The sequence below is a fragment of the Photinus pyralis genome, unplaced genomic scaffold (genome assembly GCF_008802855.1).
Source record: "Photinus pyralis isolate 1611_PpyrPB1 unplaced genomic scaffold, Ppyr1.3 Ppyr1.4_LG5, whole genome shotgun sequence".
In the NCBI taxonomy this organism is placed as follows: Eukaryota; Metazoa; Arthropoda; class Insecta; order Coleoptera; family Lampyridae; genus Photinus; species Photinus pyralis.
This window is the reverse complement of record NW_022170596.1, coordinates 6,998,918-7,021,024: the sequence shown is the minus strand read 5'-3', so window position 1 is coordinate 7,021,024 and position 22,107 is coordinate 6,998,918. Positions and strand designations below refer to the sequence as shown.

The window sequence follows — 22,107 nt, the reverse complement described above, 5'->3', positions numbered from 1 at the left end:
GGTGGGGTGGCACAGCCGCCGAAACCTGCTTTTGTCCCACCCGGGAACGGGATATTGACAGATATTGGCTACGAAGTTCGCCAGGGCCGCTAGTTACGTATATAGCTCATACGCATACACCAAAAAAATAGGCATTTCATATTTTCTGTTTTTTAATCGAAAAGTTGGCATCATTCTTTCTATAAATTTAGCCATTGAGTTTTATACCCGATTGCCAATAAATAGAATACATTGTTAATAGAATCCGGAAGATCTTAAATTGAAAACTTATATTTGTACTAAACATTAGTACTCCATTTACAGTTATCCGTACAAAAGTGTCCCAAGGATGTTTTTCGATTGTACTGGGTTTATCAAATTGTATAGAAATGCGTAGGTAACTTTGATATTCATGAAATGGAAATTAAGTTAAATCGGCAAAGTTTAGCACTCTTGTATGCTAATTATTAATCCGTGTAGATAGTTGCAAATTTGTGTTCGGTTAGCGTTTTTTTCGTTCCTAAGAAGAAGGTTTATAAAACGTCAAATTTTAGTCAATGTTTGAATGATTACCTACCTACCTTAATTTACATCGAATCAACACATTGATTTAAAAATATTTAAGAATTTTAATTTCTATTAGGAAAGGGACCTCAAAACGGCGTTGTGCTTAGGGCCTCCCAAGGGTTTAATCCGCCACCTGAACTGCTGCATTATTGCAATTTCGAAAGGTTCCAAACTGTCAAAAGCTCGAACTATTCTCATTCTCAAGTTTTCGTAATCTGCGATTAGATTTGTGTACCTACACTAATTCTTTGACCCGACCCCACAAATAAAAAACTGAAAGGATAAGATCAGGAGACCGAGCGGGCCAAAGCGATGGACCTTCTAGTTTCCGACCAACGATCTTCAAAAGGTTCAGTTAATTTAGCATCTACGGATCGAGTCTTATGAACCGGAGCTCCGTCCATTTGATACCAACGATTGAAAAGTCGATTAAGCGACATAGGTAGATTTCCTCAATGGCTCTTAAAATTCTGAAGTAACCCTCGCCATTCAAATTTTCATGGTACGCATCTCACTGTCCAATATCTATTAGCAGAGAAAAAAATATTAATACCGATTGGTTTTCCCTTTACCCAAATTTTTAGACAAAAATTGACATATGTATATCAAAAACTAATAAGAATAATAAGAATAAGAATTTTTTTTATTTTTGCTCAAGTACAGCAGCAGAGTAGTTGAATTAACATCAAATAAAATTAACAGTAGTGATCGACAAACTAATAATTTCATGACAGATAATTCAGAATAAAATGGCGCATTTAGCAAGAGATAGAAAATGGTACGTTTCTATATTAAAAAAATGCCCGTCGAAAACATGGGCTGAAATGTTTAATCTTTTATTGCAATTGTAGTCAAAATCTCTCTAATATTGAGGCAGTTACAAAACAAGAAAATGTCGTGACGTTGTTGATATAGCCACTCGCAGTACCAATAGTGCGAATAAAAGGTTGCATACGGCGCATTTTTTAGCCCCCCATCTATTAGAAGTAAATTAACTCACCCACATAGTTTCACAAAACTATTTTTGTAAAACTGTTGTAAAAATGTTGTAAAATAAAAATTAAATTTAATAAGTAGTTCAAAATTGCGTAAACGGATACCTCCCTATCTCTTTTATAGGTCAAATTTGAAATTTCCCTTGACGCACAAGCACCTTAGAGCTATTTTTTCAGTCGAATTTTGCGGAGTGAATTTTCATTGGTAGCCTCTTAGTGACTTTAATAGATTTTAAAAGCGGATTTTCTGTGGCGAACCTAATTAAGCGCGAATACTTATTGTGACAGAAATAGTCACACTTAACGTCAAACTATTCCTCGCATTAGAACGAAATCTACACCCCAATTGGATAGATAATGCCATAAATTTGCGCGCGCTTTAACGTTCCATAATCCAAATCATAAAACATTTAATTACGTTCAAAAGTGCAGAAATCAATATGATTACAGCAGTGGGTCGTATATTTAACAGTTCGTTAGAATTACTTTATTTCCTTCCGCCGCAACTCCATTTAAATTCCCGAATTCGAGGTGAATTCCTTTCGCGCAGTTTTCGCTCACGGTCCTTTAAATAAATATTTCCATCTTCAAGAACACAGCGGCAGCCATATTTGAGCTGAAAGAAATCGGCTATATGCTCAATGACGTCGTTTATTACCAGTTATTAAAAAACGTGGCGAGTGGAGCGAACCTTTTTTCCAGTTGTGCTTTAGACCTAAAATCGTTTAAAATCAGCTTACTCGACCCTCTTGGGTAATCAAATATATTTCGCGTTTCTGACATTTTCCACATAGTTTTCAAAATTGTATTTCGTTTATCAGCTGAAGTGATAATCCAGTTGCCGTCGCCTGTCCTTTAAGAGCTTTTCCGTTTCATGTCTACGGTTTAAATTGGAGTTTTCGAGTAATTTCGAGAAAAAGTAAGGCGGCAGGATAAGAATTCAAGCTGTAACTAAAGTAAATTAAGGGACGAATCGGTAAGTTTTAAGGGTTGTGATGACTTGTAGAATTACAAATGAGTTTATCGGTGGGTAGTGAAGTGGACCGAGACAGATCTAGAAATTCTCGTTCGGAATACTGATGTAATCAGGTGTAAATTTTCGGACCTTCCCCTAAGTACCTGTTAATCTAAAGGACGTGCCGAGAAATAATGGTTTATGCGAAAATAGATGGGGTCTGCTTGATGTTTTCAAATTTAGTTCGTATTTCGTTTATTCTTGTGATTTCCCCAAATACCTACATCGAAAATCCAACCGAGAAGTATTAACTAATTCCTCCCAACTTATCTTACGAATTTATTTATATCCAATAAAAAGCAATGCAAAAAATACATACAAAAACGTAGGCCTATTGATGATAATAATAATAATAGCTATTTTGAATCGTTAACGATCTTAAATATAGGAGGGTTCGTTTGTACTTTTTTTTGCAGAGATTTGAGCTTTCTGTTCTTCCAGGTTAATTGTAAAATTAGATCTGGAAGTTTCCACGCTTAATTTAGCAACAAAAATAATTACCTATACACCATTCCACTACGGGTACTCAACACGTCGTTTTCTATTTAATGTACTTTAATCATTTAATAAAATTGAAGGCCATAGCCATAGCCGTAGCTGTTCATGCCAATATATGACTTTGGTGGCTTGGATTTGTAAGTTCTAATCCAAAGTTTTTTATATAAACAAAATTGAGCCTTATAGAAGAGTATATCGACCAATGATTTAAAAAAAGGGGTTTTATCTCTTGAACATAAATTTTTCTGAACATGGCATTCGTATTGGTGCTCAGGAGGGTCATACGGATTATTTCTATTAACTTATAGATGCAGATACCTATAAACTTACACATTTATCTGAGAATTCTGGGAATTTACAAACAAAAATTAACGTAGAGGTTGTCCAACGACGAACTAGTCGAGTGCTATACCTTGATGGGGTTTAACACATTTCAAATCTTATGGTATTTTAATAGAAGAGGGCAGTATGAGTGTAAAGAACTGTATTACAAGTGTAACACAAACAGGAAGCTTGTATGCAGTCTATTACACTTCCACTAGTGGACATATGCTGTCAGGAAGTCACGATCAAGAACCATGTGCAAAAAAAATTTTTTTCGCCTCAAAATATGTGAAATAATTTCAAATGGAAGCGTTCTCATTTTTATGACTATATATCTCAAATGGTTTGAGCGTAAGAGCTTTGGATCCATCTTTAACAGCGATCCTGTATATTCAGTTTTATACGACTTCTGATAATGATACCATACCTAATCAATAATCTTAACAGCCGATTCAAAAATGAAGGTGCCAGAAGTTTTGGTTTTAAGAATGACACTGCTAAATAAAGGCAGTTTTTTTCTAAATTCATTATATTTAAAAAGAATAGTAGAAAGGAGCTAAAACTGTGAACTACTGAATGGGTTTGCATTAAAAGAACTATCACAAAACGAATGAAGTCCATGGAAAAAAGCAAATTGTTATATATATCCGAGATTTTTTCTATGTATTGAATATTGCATTACAATACAACATGTGATGAGCCAACACAAAAAGCTTTAAAAGTAAATGATAGTTCTGTTTGACAAATGCATTTGCTGAATTTTCACCAATCGTCATGAAAGACAAGAAGTTTTCGCTTATGAAGAAATAATATTTGTTTGCACCAATACTGTCATAACGAAGATATACTTTCTGAATTTCCGTGATATCAATAGATTTAATTAAGGTTCCTGATGGAAGTTATACTAGAAAGCCTGTAAACAGTATTCGCAAGGATCTGCATTCAATGTCAATACCACAAATTTCCAACCACATTCCAATTCATTACTACCATTTTGATTAATAATTATTAATTCTTTGTTTAATCAAATTGTGCCTAATCCCAGATTAATACTAATTTTTTACATTTAAAAATGTTAGTAGAACATAAGTATAGTTACACATAAATCTCACGCTAAGTTGACACACAAATATAGTAGAAATTCCCATTTCCAACTTCGTACATTTAAAGACAAATGAACAAACCAATAATGAATAATGGCAGAGAGTAAATAAATGTTAGGGTCCGCGTGAAAATACAATCCGTCTCGCTTAATAAGAAACGAAAATCACTCTGATACAATAAGCTGTAACCCAACACTTGTTCACCGTTTTTTTTTAACCGGGACACAAACTTAATTTTCCGGGTCGTGAACTGAGCCGAACGGACAAGGAGGAAGATTTCATCAGATTATGCGGTTAAAAAATATTAATAGAAATCTGTCACGAGGGAATTTTAACATTTGCGAGAGATTATTCTAAAAACATAGCGCACTAAAAAATACGCGTATCGATCGCATAGAAAAGCACATGTAAGAAGAAATCGTTCATGTAAATGTTCCCGGGGGACATCAAAAATGTAGACTGATATATAGGAAGCCGATGCTACGGACTCGGGAATGCATTGGCATACATTATTGGTCAAAAGACTCAGCGAGCGTATTCCAATTGTGAATTATGATTTTCAACCCGAAACGAATCATATTTTCTTTGGATTTTCAAAGGATTTCCCGTCTTTATCTGACGCGTTCGTTCAAATCCCTTTTATCTCAACTTAACACATTGCAGTAGCCATATACGTTTAGAAATTATTCCGGTCCTCTCTTTTCTACTTATTCAAGCTTTGAACGTAAAAATTATTATTGATACGTAACACTTTGAGGGTGCCAAATGGAAATGTTATATTCATAAGGACGAAGGAAAAACTAGCGTAGCGACGGAAACTATTGTGTTCTTTGATATTCAACCTAGTGTTCGCCCTTCGTGTACCAAATTATTACTGTTATTGTGGCTGGCAAATCTTAGAACAGCATAAAACCGGCGGTCACATAAAATGGAATTTCTGCAATTGCCTCAAGTAAGTTGGCAAAATCATCGTTCTAATTGATTTTTCTTTTGTGTTCTAGTCTGCACTTAACTATACTTTTAAGAGACAGTGAATAGTACGGGAACTTTCTAACGGAACATTGGAAAATAATATGGGAAAATGCATTATATCGAAATAAAAAAGCGCCGATGAATAAATAATTAACATATCAAGCCGGTGACACAAAAAAATTGATTGAGGAGATCGGAAATTGTGAGCTCCTTTGTTTTGGTGTATGAACTAAAATATATCTTTTTGTGTTTATATTCAAATGTATTTCATTTTGCTATCAGAATACAAACTGTTTTGGAAAAAAATTATTCTACCGAATATTTAGAATACCAAATGCAAAGAAACAATGGGGCCAATTCGCAGATAAGGGAATTAAGGAAAAAGGAGGTCGTGGCGATGGTACAGGCGAGGCGTGAGGAATTGGAGAGAGTGGGTTCAAGTAATTTTAGAACAAGAAAAGCGATTCGATGCAATTGTGAGAGAGGTGCTCGTGTACGGAACGGAGACATGGAGTATGCATATGAATATTAGAGAAAGAAACAAAAAAGGAAGAGATAAGGATAGCGTTGGGGCGCAAAGCAGTAAGATTCGAGGAAAGGGGTGATGGACAAGGGGAATTCGTGAAGGAACGAGGAAGAAAAGGAACGTGAAAAGAACAGAAAGAGGAAATATTACGAAAGAAATGGATACAAACATGCCGAGGCTTAAATGAAGAGAGGAGTACCAGAAAAGATTGAAAATGAGGTGGCAAAAAGGGATTCAGAAAGAGAGCTGACACGGTAGTAGTTATAAAGAACTAATGAGGGCGTCCATACCAAAATATTTGTGGGAAGGAAGGAAAAATATTAAAGCAATAGCCAGACAGATGCGGAAATGAAGAGAGAGGGAAAGAGAAGTAGATACAAGAAGAACAAAGAAAATGTAGAATATGCGGAGAGGAAGAAGAGGACATATTATGGAACTGTACAGAGGTGGAAATGACAGGGAGAAGTAGAAAAGAGGTGCTGGATGAGGTAGGAGCAGGTGAGGGGTGGATGAGGGAGATACTAGAGAAAATAGAAAAAAACAATCGCATTTTAGTGATAACTTATATTGTGAACAATTTTGCCATTTTGGTGTCTAATAAGAATTGATTGATAAATAAAGAATACCGGCCGCAAAAACTGAAATATGCGTTTATTGGTAGGAATATCCTTGCTCGTCTTCTTAAGGATCGTTTATTTTCCAAACAACAGCTCTTGGAACTCAATGAACAGATGTAAAGATTCTGCTGTCTACTCACGATTATATGTAACTGCTCTTTTAGAAATTCACAAAAAGTTATCTACATTCCCAACTAATGACACTACACACAGCTACAACACTAGGAACGCAAAAAATCTGAGGATTCCATACTTTAGACTTTCCAAATCCAAAAATAATAGCCCCCGCATAGATTTGTATAATGTACTACCACTGGGTGTGAAGCAGTTACCTTTCGTTAAGTTTAAAAATTTTATAAAAAATCATTTTTTAGCTTATTGTTTCTACTCCATAGAGGAATACCTCAGTACACCTATTGTTTTTAATTTGTGATTTTAACTTGTATTTTTATTTTTAATATTGTTAGTTTTTTATGAATTTCTTTGTCTGTTTGTACTTTTTATTGTATACTACTTATTTATGCTGTAATTTGACTTGTCGCAAGCACTGAATGTGATATTACGACAAATATACATACATACATACAATACCTAGTTATTGTGATATTACAGAAATGCTGGACCATCCTGAAGATAACCTTGCAATCTCTTAACCGTTACCTACAGTTTCAAAGAAACTTCTTTCCTAGCATTTTATCATCTGTTGCACATCCTGGAAATAAAAAAGTTATTAAATAGCAATTTCCACTTATGAACAGACAAGCATACAGGAACTGCTTATGCGTTTAATAACCGTGGACCAGTAGAACTAGACACATCTATTTTATAACAAGGTATTCATAACGGATATACGATAACGAAAACCCAGCGTACAGAATGTAAAAATGTAAACACATCAGCATGATACGATGCAAGTGACTTTGTACATGTATCGATCGGTCCGCGAAATAGCGGAATGCGACATCAACGAAAAAAGGTGTTAAAAAATCATATAATTCGATCGGACTCGATCTAGACTATCCGAATACACAGAGATAAATTTCATCAAAATCTGTCCAGCCGTTTATGAGGAACCTGGAGTTCGGTCACAAACACAGTACAGAAGAATGTTATATATAAAGACAGTAGGTAATTATTATTAATAAGCAGATTGTTGTAGTGGATTAAATTTGTAATAATTGAGAGTAGTGCCTACAGTCACTTTAAAATTAAAAGTTCGCATAAAAATGGTTAAAAATAATTAAAGTAGTATTAATTACTTAATTGATCAATAAAATGGACTTTTCTTGCCTCCCATTCATTTGCAGACAGACCAAAGGAGTTCTAAGGATTCATTAACTACGTTTCCACTATAATGCTTATAGAGCTTAAACAAAGTGTATTAAGTGTATGAAGGATAGAGAGATGAAATATTAATATTCCATTATGCGAATTGTCCCAAAAGAAAAATCCCTTCGAGATTAAATTCGGCCAAGAATAATGCGATGAACTCTTCAGATGTACCAAAACCGAATACGTACTATATTTAATTAACTATATATTCGGTTAACCGTTATCATTTATAATATTTGCTTCATTTCAGACGGAACAAATTAATATTCGCTACGCCTAATAAATCACCGCTCGATATTTAGATTATCTCACTCATTTAAATTAATATCGCAATCTTATTGTCTCTCTCAGAGAAAGGGTTGGTAATTAAGTTAATGGCCTCGAAACAAGATTGCATTCGGTTAGCAGTTCAACTGGCTTACTGATAAAATTGTTTCTTTATCTTACAAAGTGGTGAATAATAGCCCTACTTTAAACACGGTGAATACATTTCTTATTTATGCTATATAAGGGCGCAAATTCTTCGGGATAATATGCTTTTGGGTTCTTGGTATTTATTCTCTTATTTCTGCCTGTTTTAGGAGTACATTTGCTAGCTATAAACGGTTTATCTACTTATGTACCGTTATGGTTTAAGATTACATAAATTACACATAAACCGTCTTCATAATGAAGTTGAAAGACACACCTTCCGGTCTCTATAATAACTTAAGATATTACCGGGATGGCTTTGAATAATGGTTACTTGGGGTGTCAGTAACCCTATTCTGAGAAATGACGGAAAAATTACTCATTGATACTTACAAATCTCATGCAGAAAACCCGAAGGCTCTGTGATATTTTCTTGCCGAGGTCTCTAGTTGTTCATAAAAGACGCCGAATGATCGAGTTAGTGAAACTAACCCCTTTATTGCTAAAAAAATGTGCTAAAAACTATATATCGTCGTTTTACAATATACGGGGTGTAGAACTGATAACGCGACAATAGGTCAAAATTGAAATGTGTCAATACTCAATCAACAATCTAACATCTAACATAAACTATAGACATAATTAAAGGAATATTAACTAAATTAAAATTTCACAGATAGCTTTCCTAAAGGTGAAAACGCTGAAAAAATAGAATTTTTTTTTTTTTTTTTTTTTTTTGACAGGTGGGGAAATGCATTACGCACACTCCGGATAGAAGTCCGGAGTAGTGTGGGACTCTCCCATTATCTGGGTATACCCACTAAAACCCCACCTGAGGCTTCGGCATCTATGGCCATTAGCCTTTATACTTACACTAAGGTACTATAATATCACAGTTTCTGAACACACAACACAAGACAGGCGTGATTACATTTACTTATTTACTACACAAATATACATAAAGACAAAAATTTAAAAATATCACAGATGGTTTGCAATGCCAATTTGTTGGATGAACGCAAGAGTATTTTTACATTGCTCTTCATTTTTGAAGTTATTTTCCCATATCGGGTTTATATTAAATATCACACGTACATTCATATACTGCGGACAAATAGAAATAATGTGATGTGTGTTAAATTAACACCACATTGTTCGCATAATGGCCGTTCTTCACCTGCCAACAAATACCCATGAGTGAGAACAGTATGCCCCAGACGGAGTCTGTACAGCCTGATCAAGTTCAAACGTCTAACGTCGATATAGAATAGCGGATCCAGACTAGGTTTGATCCTTTTCAAAGCCGTATCAGACTCCGACCACTGCTCACTCCACCGCTCATAGATTTTACTTTTCACGAGTCCACGCCGTGCAGTAGATGACATACTCGTGAAGTCAATATTCTCCAATTGGAGGTGGTTTAATACCTCTCTAGCCCTAACACCTAACGATCTACATCTGTATAGACGAGCAATGGTAGTCGCATCAGTAAGGGATCTAAAATTTGGATGTTTATCATCTAACCTTACTTTTATATAGTAGTTTGCAACAATCTGTTTCCGGCGAAGAGCTAGAGGGGGAATATTTGCCTCGACGTAGAGCGATGGAACTGGACTTGTTGGATATGCTCCCAAAGAATATCGAATAGCCAGGTTCTGAATCTTATCAAGTTCCCCAAGCAAAGCATTATTGCCACACGTAGAGTACGCTGCACATCCATAATCCATCCTTGATAGGATGAGGGCCTTATATATATCCAGTAGGGTCTTAGGGTGAGCTCCCCACCTATGATGAGCGAGAACTCTGATGATGTTCAGCGATTTTCTACATGTAGCAGTAACATTATTTAAATGCTTTGACCACCGTAATTCCCTGTCAAAGGTAAGCCCGAGAAACTTGACTTCCTGAACAACACTGATTACACGATCATTCATTAGTAGCACAGGATCATAGTGCGGTCTACGGAGTCGGCAAAAGTGGACAACCTTTGTCTTTTCCTCCGACAGCACAAACCCGACCGCATTGGCGTTACTACAGATTTTGTTTATGGCCACTTGTAGACTTCGAGTTATTGCACCGACCGTCTTACCAGAACAACAAACCATTAAATCATCAACATACAAACATTTATCAATCATCCCCTCAACACCTTTAGCTATTTCGTTTATGGCGATGCCAAACAGGGAACAGCTAAGTGTTGACCCCTGCGGCACACCATTTTCTAAAACATACTCTTTTGAGTGGATGTCACCGATTCTTACAACAAACTTTCTGTTCTCTAGAAAGGATTCTATAAATTTTGGTAAGTTCCCTCGAAGATTGTATTTATACATATTCTGCAATATTCCATATCTCCAAGTCATGTCGTAAGCGCCCTTTATATCAAAGAAAACCGCAACCAGGTGCTCACCACTGTCAAATGCACTCAGAATTCTATCGGTCAATTTGACCAAATGGTCAGCCGTTGCTCGTCCCTTCCGAAAACCCGTTTGATAAGGTACGTATATATTATTATCTTCAAGAAATGTTTGCAGCCGCACATTAACCATTTTCTCTAGCAGTTTTCCCAAGCAAGACGTTAAACTAATTGGGCGATAACTTTGTGCCAGCAACGGATCTTTTCCAGGTTTCGGTATAGGAATGACAACGGCCTGTTTCCATTCCGAGGGGTAAGTATGTTCATTCCAACAAATATTAAAGAAATCTAATACTTTGTTGCATTTCAGGAGTACAGTGATGAAACATCTGGTTGTGGATTTCGTCTTCTCCCGGTGAACATGACTTGGTGTTACGGATAGCGATATTCAACTCTTCTAAGGTAAACGGAGTATTATAATTTAAGTTTTCGTTAGTATCAAAAATAATAGGAATGGATTCTTTATGTTGTTTAGTGTGAAGAAATGTATCCGCATAATTTTTGGAGCTACTAACTTGGTAAAATTGGGTTGCTATGATATCCGATATATCCTCTGGTTTATTTGTGATTTGTCCCTCTGAATCTCGCAAGAAGGCCAGACTATTGCAACCAATTTTACCTGATACGGCTCCAACCTTTTTCCACACTTCCTTGCTAGTAGTGTCCGGTGTAATCGTGGACACGTATTGATTCCAGGAGCTCCTCTGTGCTTCTAGTATTTTTCGGCGACACTCCGAACGACGTTTCTTAAAAATTATTAAATTGTCCAACGTAGGATTACGTCTAAATCTATATAAGGCTTGATTTTTTAATGATATTTTTTCTTTTATTTCAGACGACCACCACGGAACCATTTTTGTTTTATTGCCAGGTTTGGATTTTGGAATACTGGCGTTCGCAGCGTCTAATATAGCAGATGTAAGAGTTTTTAAACTTAAGCTATCTAGGGCTGGAGGGACGAACTTACTTGCAAAAAGTTCCCAATCTGCTTGTGGGATCTTAAATCTAGCCACTGATCTTATCGTGGGATTTTTGCCTCTAACAGAAATGATTATGGGAAAATGATCGCTGTGATGGAGATCAGTTTCCACCTCCCATTCAAAATTACAGTATATATTTGGAGAACATATAGAAAGATCAATTGCGTCGAATGTTCCGGATCTCACGTTGAAAAACGTGGCCGAACCGTTATTCAAGATACTTAAGTTATCGTTTTCTATGAGTTCCATTAACTCTTTGCCTCGGGCATCATTTGAGGTAGAGCCCCAAACAATGTTGTGGGAATTGAAATCTCCGACAAGAACAAAGGGTGTTGGGAGCTGATTTATAATTTGTCTAATTTGATCTACTTCATATGCTGTATTAGGAACGTAGATGTTACAAAGTGTAAAAGTTTTAACAATTTCAAGTTGTACTGCTACAGCTTGGTTAGTTGTATTTAATACAACCCTTTTATATGGTGTGCCTTTTCGAATGAGAAAAGCCACTCCTCCACAGGCTCTTTCAGGTGAGTAAAAATCTTTCCTTACCAGACTGAAATTTTTTATATTGTATTTTGATCTCGGTTTCAGGTGCGTCTCTTGAAGAGCAATACACAATGGTGTATACTTTTGAATTAAGAGTTTCAGTTCGTTGAAATTGTTAGATAGTCCCCGACAGTTCCATTGGATAATTTTTGTTGTATCCATTTTAAAAGTAAGTAGAAACAAACACAGTAGAATAATTTAACATGTAAATAAAATAAAAAATTACAGTGTATATGGGACTACATATTACAAACAATTAACAGTTTCACATGATAGTTGTTTGTAATAGTCCCATATACAGAATGTTTTGCGTCAAAGTTAAGTAATCCGTGTCATACAATTGTAAAATCGAAATAAAAATATCGAGTCAACCCGTACTTGTAATTTATCAATGTTTTAGGGGTTATTACTACATATTATATTATATTATATTATATTATATGTTCGGTTTTTTTAGTAGCGTGAAATTTTCTCTAACACCACCATTTAAATAGTTTATAATATTGCTCATATCGAACTTCTTAGGATGGCACTGGACAAATTAAAAAGCATCTGGGTACTCAACAGATTATTTTTTAAATACCTCCATTGTTTGGTGGCGCAAAGCACACACGTCGCACATGTGTTTTTAGGGGAGAAGATTACGGGCGAGAAAGGGACGTTATTGACGAGATGTGAATGTGATATCGATATGGAGATGTATGTAAGCTGTTCAGGCCCTAAGCTATTGAAGAAATGGATTTAATCTTTTATGATGTTCTAATTAAATGTCTCAATTAATTACCGCCCATTTATGCCTCATGGTACTGTAATTAAAGGTCTCGATGAAAGGAATGAATTACCAACCATACTCCTCCTCGACCATTTATCGTGATCGGTTATAATTCCTTATTTCAAGAGCGGATTGTCAGAGGAGGGTTCTCAAAAAGAGCGATTATAGAATGTCTGGAAGAAATAAGAATGAACTAAAAGCGAATACTTCGAAAACGGTTTGTAGAGTACTCACAAGGCAAACTGAATCATCTGGATGAGGCATGTCTATTGGTGAAGTATATCTTGAAAACGAAGTGTCGGAAGAGGGTACTCACACATGGCAAGTGGAACGTCTGGACGAGGCACCTTTACTGGTGATGTCCAAACTTTCAGTGCAAATATTTTGAAGAAGAGAATGGAACTGCTGTTTGTAACGGTAGTAAGACCTTATATTGGGCTGTAATGTTTTAGGTACTACCAGGTAGTGGATTCGTACTATTTAATGTAAACTGTACCAATAACCCAATAAAAAATAAAGCCATATAAAAGGTTTAAATTTACAATTACAGTGATTTTGTATATTGTTAACTTACCACACTTACCACACTACGTTTTAATTGGAAGAAATTCACATACCGATCTGTAATAATTGATTATCTCTGGTTCTGCATAAGTACCTATTCAAAACATGTACTGGGTGAATATTTCAAAACCGAACATAGGCAATTAACATGGGAAAAACGTTTTTTTGCCGATCGAAGGGTTTATAATTAAGATTGTTTTTCTTATCTAATGATATAAGAATTAGTTCATTTGTATTTCTCATTATTTTATCAAAAATCCAATTACCAAAATCATGTTTAGCTTTTGACACAGGCGGAATGGGCGCTCACTAAAATGCGTTGTGTATTATAAATACTTTGTCCTCATTGAACTGCATTTTACGAATCAATTAATGCCAGGTTGTCACTTTGCTACTTGCTAAGTGGATTTATTGCCTAATTTTGGATAAAATAAAGAGAAATACACATCAAAATGAACTAATTCGCATATAGATGATAAAAAAAATCTGCTTTCGATTGGTGTCAATATAAACCCTTCGAGTTATCATGGGTATCTACAAAAAACCTTTTTCCCATGTTAATTCCCTATGTACGATTTTGAAATATTCACCCGGTATATGTATATACTTACATTTTATTAAATACTCGATTAAATATTAATTGACTTTGTCTTGAATCTAGGCAGAAACATTGACAGCTTAATTAAGAAAATTTAAAAATGTTGTAGAACTGTAACTTAATTGATTGGGCTTAACTTTAATTTAGATGTGCGGAAAATTTGAATATCATGGCATTTATTAATTTATACATTGAAATCCTTACAGCTCCTTATTCCTTTTAGGTCATGTGCAGTTTGCAGTTTCATTGCTCCAAATTTTTGAAAACTTCCTCCTCCGACCTCGAGCATTTTTCAGTTAACGTTTGTGAAGTTTTCCACCCTCGGGGTATGATTAAGCTATTATAATTATATTGTAAATATCAATGTCTAACAGATAAACCTAGCTTAAATACAAAAATCACAACCAAAACATTATCTCGCTATATTGTTAAGTTAGGAAAAATTGTAAATCGATGTAGATAATTAAAACAACGATGCAAGATAAAAAAAAACGAACTAAAATCAAATCAACTAAATTTCAAGCTTTCACGATAGAATAATCGCCACAATAAATAAATGTTTTTGAGAGGCGCTGAAACGTACCAAAGATAAATTTAAATTAGTGTGGCGTCATATTGGGTAGCCATTAATCAGAGCCACTTGATCCGCTTTGCGATACAATGCAATGAGGTAACGCGATTATATAAGCAGATCGCTGTGTTCGCATAGGGATAAATCTGTTGTCCTCTCTATGGTTGCTAATACGTGATCCATCTACCTCGGTCTTGATCCTCGCGCTTTCATTACGAACAACCCTTATTAACATCGCATCGCGCATATACTGGCGAAACGTTTTAATGAACCCAAAACGTACATAAATCCTAAAAATATTCATTCAATGTTGTCCCAACAGACGTCGGTTCTGTATAATAGTGTCGCTTTTTTCACGAAGACAACAGAGTTCCACTACAAATGGCAGGAAACCGGAACTAAGAAATTCTTTTCAGCGAATATTTTTACATTTTAACTGTGTTCTATTTCACTTTCGGATTGTCCAGAACAAACCGTAATTTTCCCGTCTTTTGCATTTTTAAACCCGCTCAGTTTACAATCAAAGAAATTCGAAATAATTATGGAAGTAAAATAAAATATGGGAAAAGCAGAAGTTGAAAACCATCAAAGATTCTTATTTTGCATACGTCATCCGAAGATGGCGCCCGATTTGCATAGCGCGACGGTTTATGCTAATGCCTCTGATTTATAGTTATTTTTATTTGATTCCCGGAATTATTATATGGACTGTATCCGTATGGATGAAAATCATATTTTATGCGCTAAGAAGAAGCTTTCTGCGGCTAAAATCGATTCGAGAGTGAGAATTATTTCTGTGGTTTTGCTTTTATGATACTTTTATATGTTTATGTTTATCTTGGATGAGTATTTTCTGTCTGCTTTCGTTATAGTTTCAAAATACGTTTCCGTGTTTATTGCAGAGCCATATAAGAAAATGTAGCTGTAATCATTTATTTTCCGGAAAAGTTGGAGGCATCCACCTCCATATACCAGCGCGTTCTTTCTATAGAATTTTAATGTCTTAATTTTGCTGATAGAAAACAAACTTTACAAATGGCAGAGTTTTTAAACTAAAGTCAATAACATGCGAACGATGCTTTTCGACGGGCCAAAATTTTAATCAGCCCACACCTTAAATTTAGGACCAAATTCTCGACGCAATCCGGTTGACTTCGTCATTATAGTGTATAGTGTAGAATGACGAAGTATTACTTATCGGAATATTCATCATAATCGAATGAACAAAAAAACTGATTGATTGATTTTTTTCAGAAATCTTAAATAATGGTCTTCTTCTACAGATCCCTCTGTAAAAAAATCGAATTACTGCTCTTATGACTTTTTTTCATAAAGCAAAGCAAGAGAAATGGATTTTATTATTCCTTTACAGTATCAGGCATAATATACAGGCGTGTTCCTCACAACTACGTTTAAAGGAATTTTACAAATTTCGCGAAATTCCGAGTTACACTTACACTTACAATTCAGAACTTGTACTTTTAAGTTAGGGGTTGCAAATTGTCAAATCAGAGTTGCAATTCGTAATTCGAAAGTTTTATTGGACTGGAAAGTAAACTATAAAAAATTAAAAATAGGTTTCTTTGGCGTACACCTCATGTTTAGACTATGCGATCTGACTTTACTAGAAGAATCTTTGGTTAAAATTTCAAAAAAATATGTCTGCAAATAAACAAGTTGATATTAAGCAGTGTGCGCATGCGCAAATTAATCTTTAAAGATGTTTTTTTTTGCTCAGGTGCCAGATTTTTAAGCTATCGAATTCCAAAAGAACGAACTAAATAGCATGAAAACTGTAGAAGTCGGACAATCGAACGGACGAAAAGACGGACAAGTTATCTATTAGCTAATTTATAATTATTTATACAAGTAAGTAACAGTCATATCGGTGCAATTACACAATTACACCGATATCACGGTAACTTACCTGTATAAATAATTATAAATTAGCTAATATATAACTTATAACAAGGTCTGAGGATGCCTAGTGATTAGTCGAAATCGATCCTCAATACAAAATATATTGTGGTGTCATATAGTTACCACAAGCATCCTTAGATACCAATAACTTTATATCATTACACAGTTCATGAAATTTCGTATTTAAAAAAATTTAAAAATGCATGCAAATGATTGCATATGAAAGAAATTTTCTAAATTGGCAAATCGATTTTTCAAAAGGTGAAAAGAATTTCACTCTGCTCGGGCCTACATTGGTACATTTTGTGATAAGTAATTCCAGAAAGTCAGATTTTTTTTCAAAGTGCATATGTATCAGATTTCATTTAAATACCTTCATAAATAAGAAAGTTTGCTATCCGGTTTGTAAATGGTCGTGATGCGAAAAGGGCACTGTGAATGTTGATCGATTAGGCAGAATTTTTGGAATTGCGTTTTATACGGCTAAAGCTATACACATATTGAATTTCATGCAATTCGGTTCATCACTAACGGAGATGTGAAAAGGGCCTTCCTTATTTTTTGGGCTACATTGCCAATTCACGAACTCCGATCTACAAATTTTGTTGAGTTGTAATTTTATATTCATATTTTGTACTAGGAATTAAGTATTTAGGGATGAATCACTTGTTAGTCACGTAAAGAGTAGATGTAACGTCGTGTCATCTTAGCACCTTCCGCGAATTCTGTCAGACAATCTCAATAGTTTCAGGAAAGGCCCTTCTGAGAAGGTTTTCAGTAGGGATTGCAATTTACTCAGTTCCTCAGAATTCAGTAATCCTGATGGAGTTATTCAATAGAACCCATTAACTTTAAGTCATTTTCTTTGTAGCACAGTTCGTGGTATTATTTATTTAGGGCACATCAGCCACTTCAATTGTGAACAGAGTCTTTTTAACCAAGTTTTGTCCTATTAACGAGCAGTCTTGTTCAACTCTAATGTAAGTTACATCAATAAAGGTTAACATTCCATAAATTTGGTTTAAACAAACTTAAAAACTCTTCAGTTTCAACAAATTTGATAAAGAATTCGCCTGCAAAATTTCATCGTAATCGGTCCATTCGTTTATGAGTTATCGTGCTAACGGACGGACAGACGGACAGACACCGCAAAATTATAAACTCGCTAGGGGCTCGTTAATAATGAACAGCACGGGGAAATCGGAAACGATAAGATAAGAGATACACAGTTGCTTAAATTATAAAAAAATGGCTTAGTAAAATAATGTTTCGAATATATTCGAAAAAAAACCGAAATTAACCATAATTGCGTTTTTTTTCTGACCCTGTTTGAATACATATAAAAAAAACACTTCTCCATAGAAACTTTTTTAGGTCTGCAATAGGTGCCCACAGATTTTTACAGCGCGATGTTTCGTCTTTGAGACTTCATATTTTTATATGAACCGGAAAAAAGCACACGAATACGAATACAATGATGTATGGCACACTATGATTCTTTATTAACGAGCGATTTAATGATTTTGGACTTTCTGTTCGTCTATAGGTCCGTCCGTGCGTCCGTCTGTGTACATGATAACTCGTGAACGGTTTCGAATGTTCCCTGGAATTTTCCGATTCTGTTTTCTGTACTAGGTAGACATACCTATTGGTAAAGGGAGTAATCGATTAAATGTTGGTCAGTCAACCAGAAGTGACCTTGTCGCTCTATACGTCTATATTGGTAGAGTTTATTAGATATAAGTCATTTACAGGACCCATCAATGAATTATTTTAACATGCCTAGTACACCAAAATGTAAAAAAAATTAAAAACAAACCTTTTTTCTGAGAAATAATAAACAATTTTTAACATTTTAGTGTAGGTAGTCGGTGTTAAAATAATTTATTGATGGTTCCTTTAGACGACATAATAAAGGAATCATATCAACATTCATATCGTTGTATTCGTAATAAAAAATGCTACTCAATACAGTATGTAGTTTTTTTTCCGGTCCATATAAAAGTATTAAGTTTATGATGGCTTCTCAAAGACGTAACGTCGCAATGAAATTCTGTGGGTACCTACCATCTGTAGAGTTTAAAAACTTCGTATGAGCTTTGAATATAAAATATATTATATTCAAAGGTATGAGGAAGTATTGTTTGTTTTTTGATATCTTTTCGAACAGGGTGACAAAAAGATAAAAACGAATAGGTATGGTTTAATTTCGGGTTTTTCAAATATTTTACAAATCCGTAAAATACGCAACTGTATAATTTTCAGCATGATAAGTATGCACAACTTTGTGAACAGATTTTGGTCATTTTTTTGAAATCTGCCAAAAATTGTCATCAAAGGTACACCCTGCAGGGTTATATAATATATGGAAGGTTATACACTGTCTTTTTTTGAAGCCCGAAAAATAATTGTCTCAGATAGACCCGGAACAAAATTTTCTTATAGAATGTGGCCTGTAGAATCCATAATTTCAAACAGTTCCAAGATTGGGCTACTAGTTCAAAAGTTACAGCCCTTTGAATTTTCTTTCGAAATTGGTTTCTAGTCTATAACTTTTGATTGAGAAGTCTGATCGAAAAAGTACGAATTGTTTTGGATTCTACGCACCAAAATTAATAAGAAAAAGTCTTTTCCCGAGAAATTTTGGTGCAGTCGATTTTTGGTAAAAAAGGAAGTGTATACACTGCCCTTTTTTTCGAGCCCGAAAAAAAATTGTCTCAGATCGACCCGGAAAAAAATTTTCTTATAGAATGTGGCCTGTAGAATCCATAATTTCAAACAGTTCCAAGATTGGGCTACTAGTTCAAAAGTTACAGCCCTTTGAATTTTCTTTCGAAATTGGTTTCTAGTCTATAACTTTTGATTGAAAAGTCTGATCGAAAAAGTACGAATTGTTTTGGATTCTACGCACCAAAATTAATGTGAGAAAGTCTTGTCCCGAGAAATTTTGGTGCAGTCGATTTTTTGGTAAAAAAGGAAGTGTATACACTGCCTTTTTTTGAGGCCCGAAAAAAAATTGTCTCAGATCGATCCGGAAAAAAAATGTTCTTATAGAATGTGGCCTCTAGAATCCATAATTTCAAACAGTTCCATAAGATTGGGCTACTAGTTCAAAAGTATTCGCAGTTCAGAAAATATGAAATAGTTATTTGTACAACTAAAGAAGAAAGTGGAGTTTCACTTTCCTCAAGTTTTACCCATAATTTTTTCTGAAACTACAATCAATATTGAAAAATCATCGTATGCAATAAAGTTTGACAACACAGCAATCTAGATACGTGTATGTTTCAATTTTAAATGTCATTATTATGATTAACGCAGCAATTGTTTTTTACTTTCCTCACTAGAGGGGAAAATCACATTTTCTTCACCCTTTCTAGAGACGCAAGTAGTTGTTTCTAAAGTAGTTTCAGAAATAATAACTATTTCATGAGTAGAGAACTGCATTGAAAATAAGAGCAATTTGTAATTACATGCTGCTGAAATGCTCACAGTATAAATGTATCCTGGTGTTTACTAACTTGCTGCCTATTTCCAATTTGAGATATTTTGTTAACCATTCGTATTTAATTAAGTAACTATAACCATTCATTTCGTACTTATTATTCAGACGTATTCATTTTAAAATTAGTACTATACAAGGAGAAAAGTTCTGTTCTACCTTCAAATATACTATCTAACGGCTTCCCTATACGTGCGTTGATTAGAAGTGAACGTCTAGTCATTTTTCACTGGAAAAAGGAAATCTGTATTTAACAGCAGTGACTGGAACAAATTGAGTCGTTTTTAAGCCCGAACGTATTAAATAAAAACATTTTCCTAATTCTCCCGGGACGTACTAATCGAACTTTGTTTTCACTCACGGATCAGTTGTAACTCTCGCACTACTTGTGTAACGCGACTAATCAAATGCACATATTTTGTAAGGCAACACGAACCAAGATCGAGAGCTTTTAGTGATAGCTTTTAAATTGACGCTCAAGTTGTCACAGGATATAATCGCAAAGGGATGCCGTTTGATTTCTGAACTCTCCGAGGAATCGAAGCAATTATAAGCACATGTGACCTAAGAAGACCTCACATCAATCAACTCTTGCCTTCAGGAGCAAAACGTAGAAAATCGAGTGGCTTGATAAAAACTTTCCGATCGATGAGCGCGTTTGTTTCTCTTTTTTTTCGGCAGATGAGATTTAAGTATAAAGGGTCTTAAATTTTAATACTGGTGAATAGTTTTCAATACGAATCGTATAACCTGCACATATGTTCACTTACACCCCCGGAAGTAAATTTTGATTGTCCTCAATCTTTTTGCGTTAGCTTATCGGGTAGGTCGGGTCTATATTTCTGTCCGTTTTAGTTTATATCGAGTTCTAAATAAGGGATTGCTAATACACCAGACTATTTATTCGTCTCATTCATGCAGGTTTAGGGGGTAGTTTGCTGGCTATAGTTCGGTTTAGGGCACTGTTGTGCCATATGTTGGTCTTGGCCGCGAACATTCGAACAGATGGGTTGTGTACGCCAAAAAGTCATTAGCCGATATTGTATATGGGATTGACAAGTGCTTTTGATTATTAACCAGTGACTTAAATGTATTTTCGTCCAATTTTTATCGTTTTTACATGCTGATTTCATTTTCATGAGATTAAAAATGAAAACTAAATAACAATTATTTTTTACATAAAGGCTTATTGTTTATTACCTACTACTCGAAAATTATAAGTAAGATAAGCGCCCGTTACTCATAACGGAAGCTAATTTTCCATAAGAGCAAATCGTTACAAGAAATAGTCCTGAAGTGACGAAATCGCTCCTAATTACGACATTTTTACAAAATAAGCTGCATTTAGTTGTAGTGTGAGGTTAGAAAATCACCTGCAACCTGCAACATAAACGAAGTAAGGTTGTATCTGTTAGTTGTCAGACCCTGGAACTTTGGAGTCGATAAAAATAGCTTTCGTTTCTTCACATTTGACAATTGTGTATTAATTTTTTCTACTAAACTGAATTTTGAAAGTCAGTAAGTTAATGGCAATGAAAATGTGCAGGTGATACGACAACATCATATACTACAAGTGCTGACTGACATTCAAATTTCTAAAAATATCTTTGATGAAATTTTGTGCCAATTACTCCTGCTGATTTAGATTTTTATGCTAATCGCGTTGAACAACACATCAATTTTTTCAGACTGTACTCCTACACACCACTCTCAAACTCGAACAACAAAATTTCCTTTTCCTTTAATTTTTTGCTGTATCATCAATTAGAAATGGTGTTTGTCACGTTATGCAGTTGTAGATTGAAGGTTATGAATTTCTTTAATTTTTCAGCACGACACCACTGGGACATTAAATTGAAAATATGTAGTGTTTTCCTATTAAAATGATGTGATAATTCA

General features: G+C 34.8%; 1 long non-coding RNA gene across 1 annotated transcript; it reads left to right on the top strand.

Annotated features, from left to right (window-relative positions):
• The first annotated feature begins 10,845 nt into the window (after positions 1–10,845).
• LOC116172168 lies at positions 10,846–11,916 on the top strand. The gene is made up of 3 exons (XR_004145597.1): positions 10,846–11,008; positions 11,066–11,157; positions 11,591–11,916. It is a non-coding gene; the product is annotated as an uncharacterized LOC116172168 (long non-coding RNA).
• Positions 11,917–22,107: the final 10,191 nt, after the last annotated feature.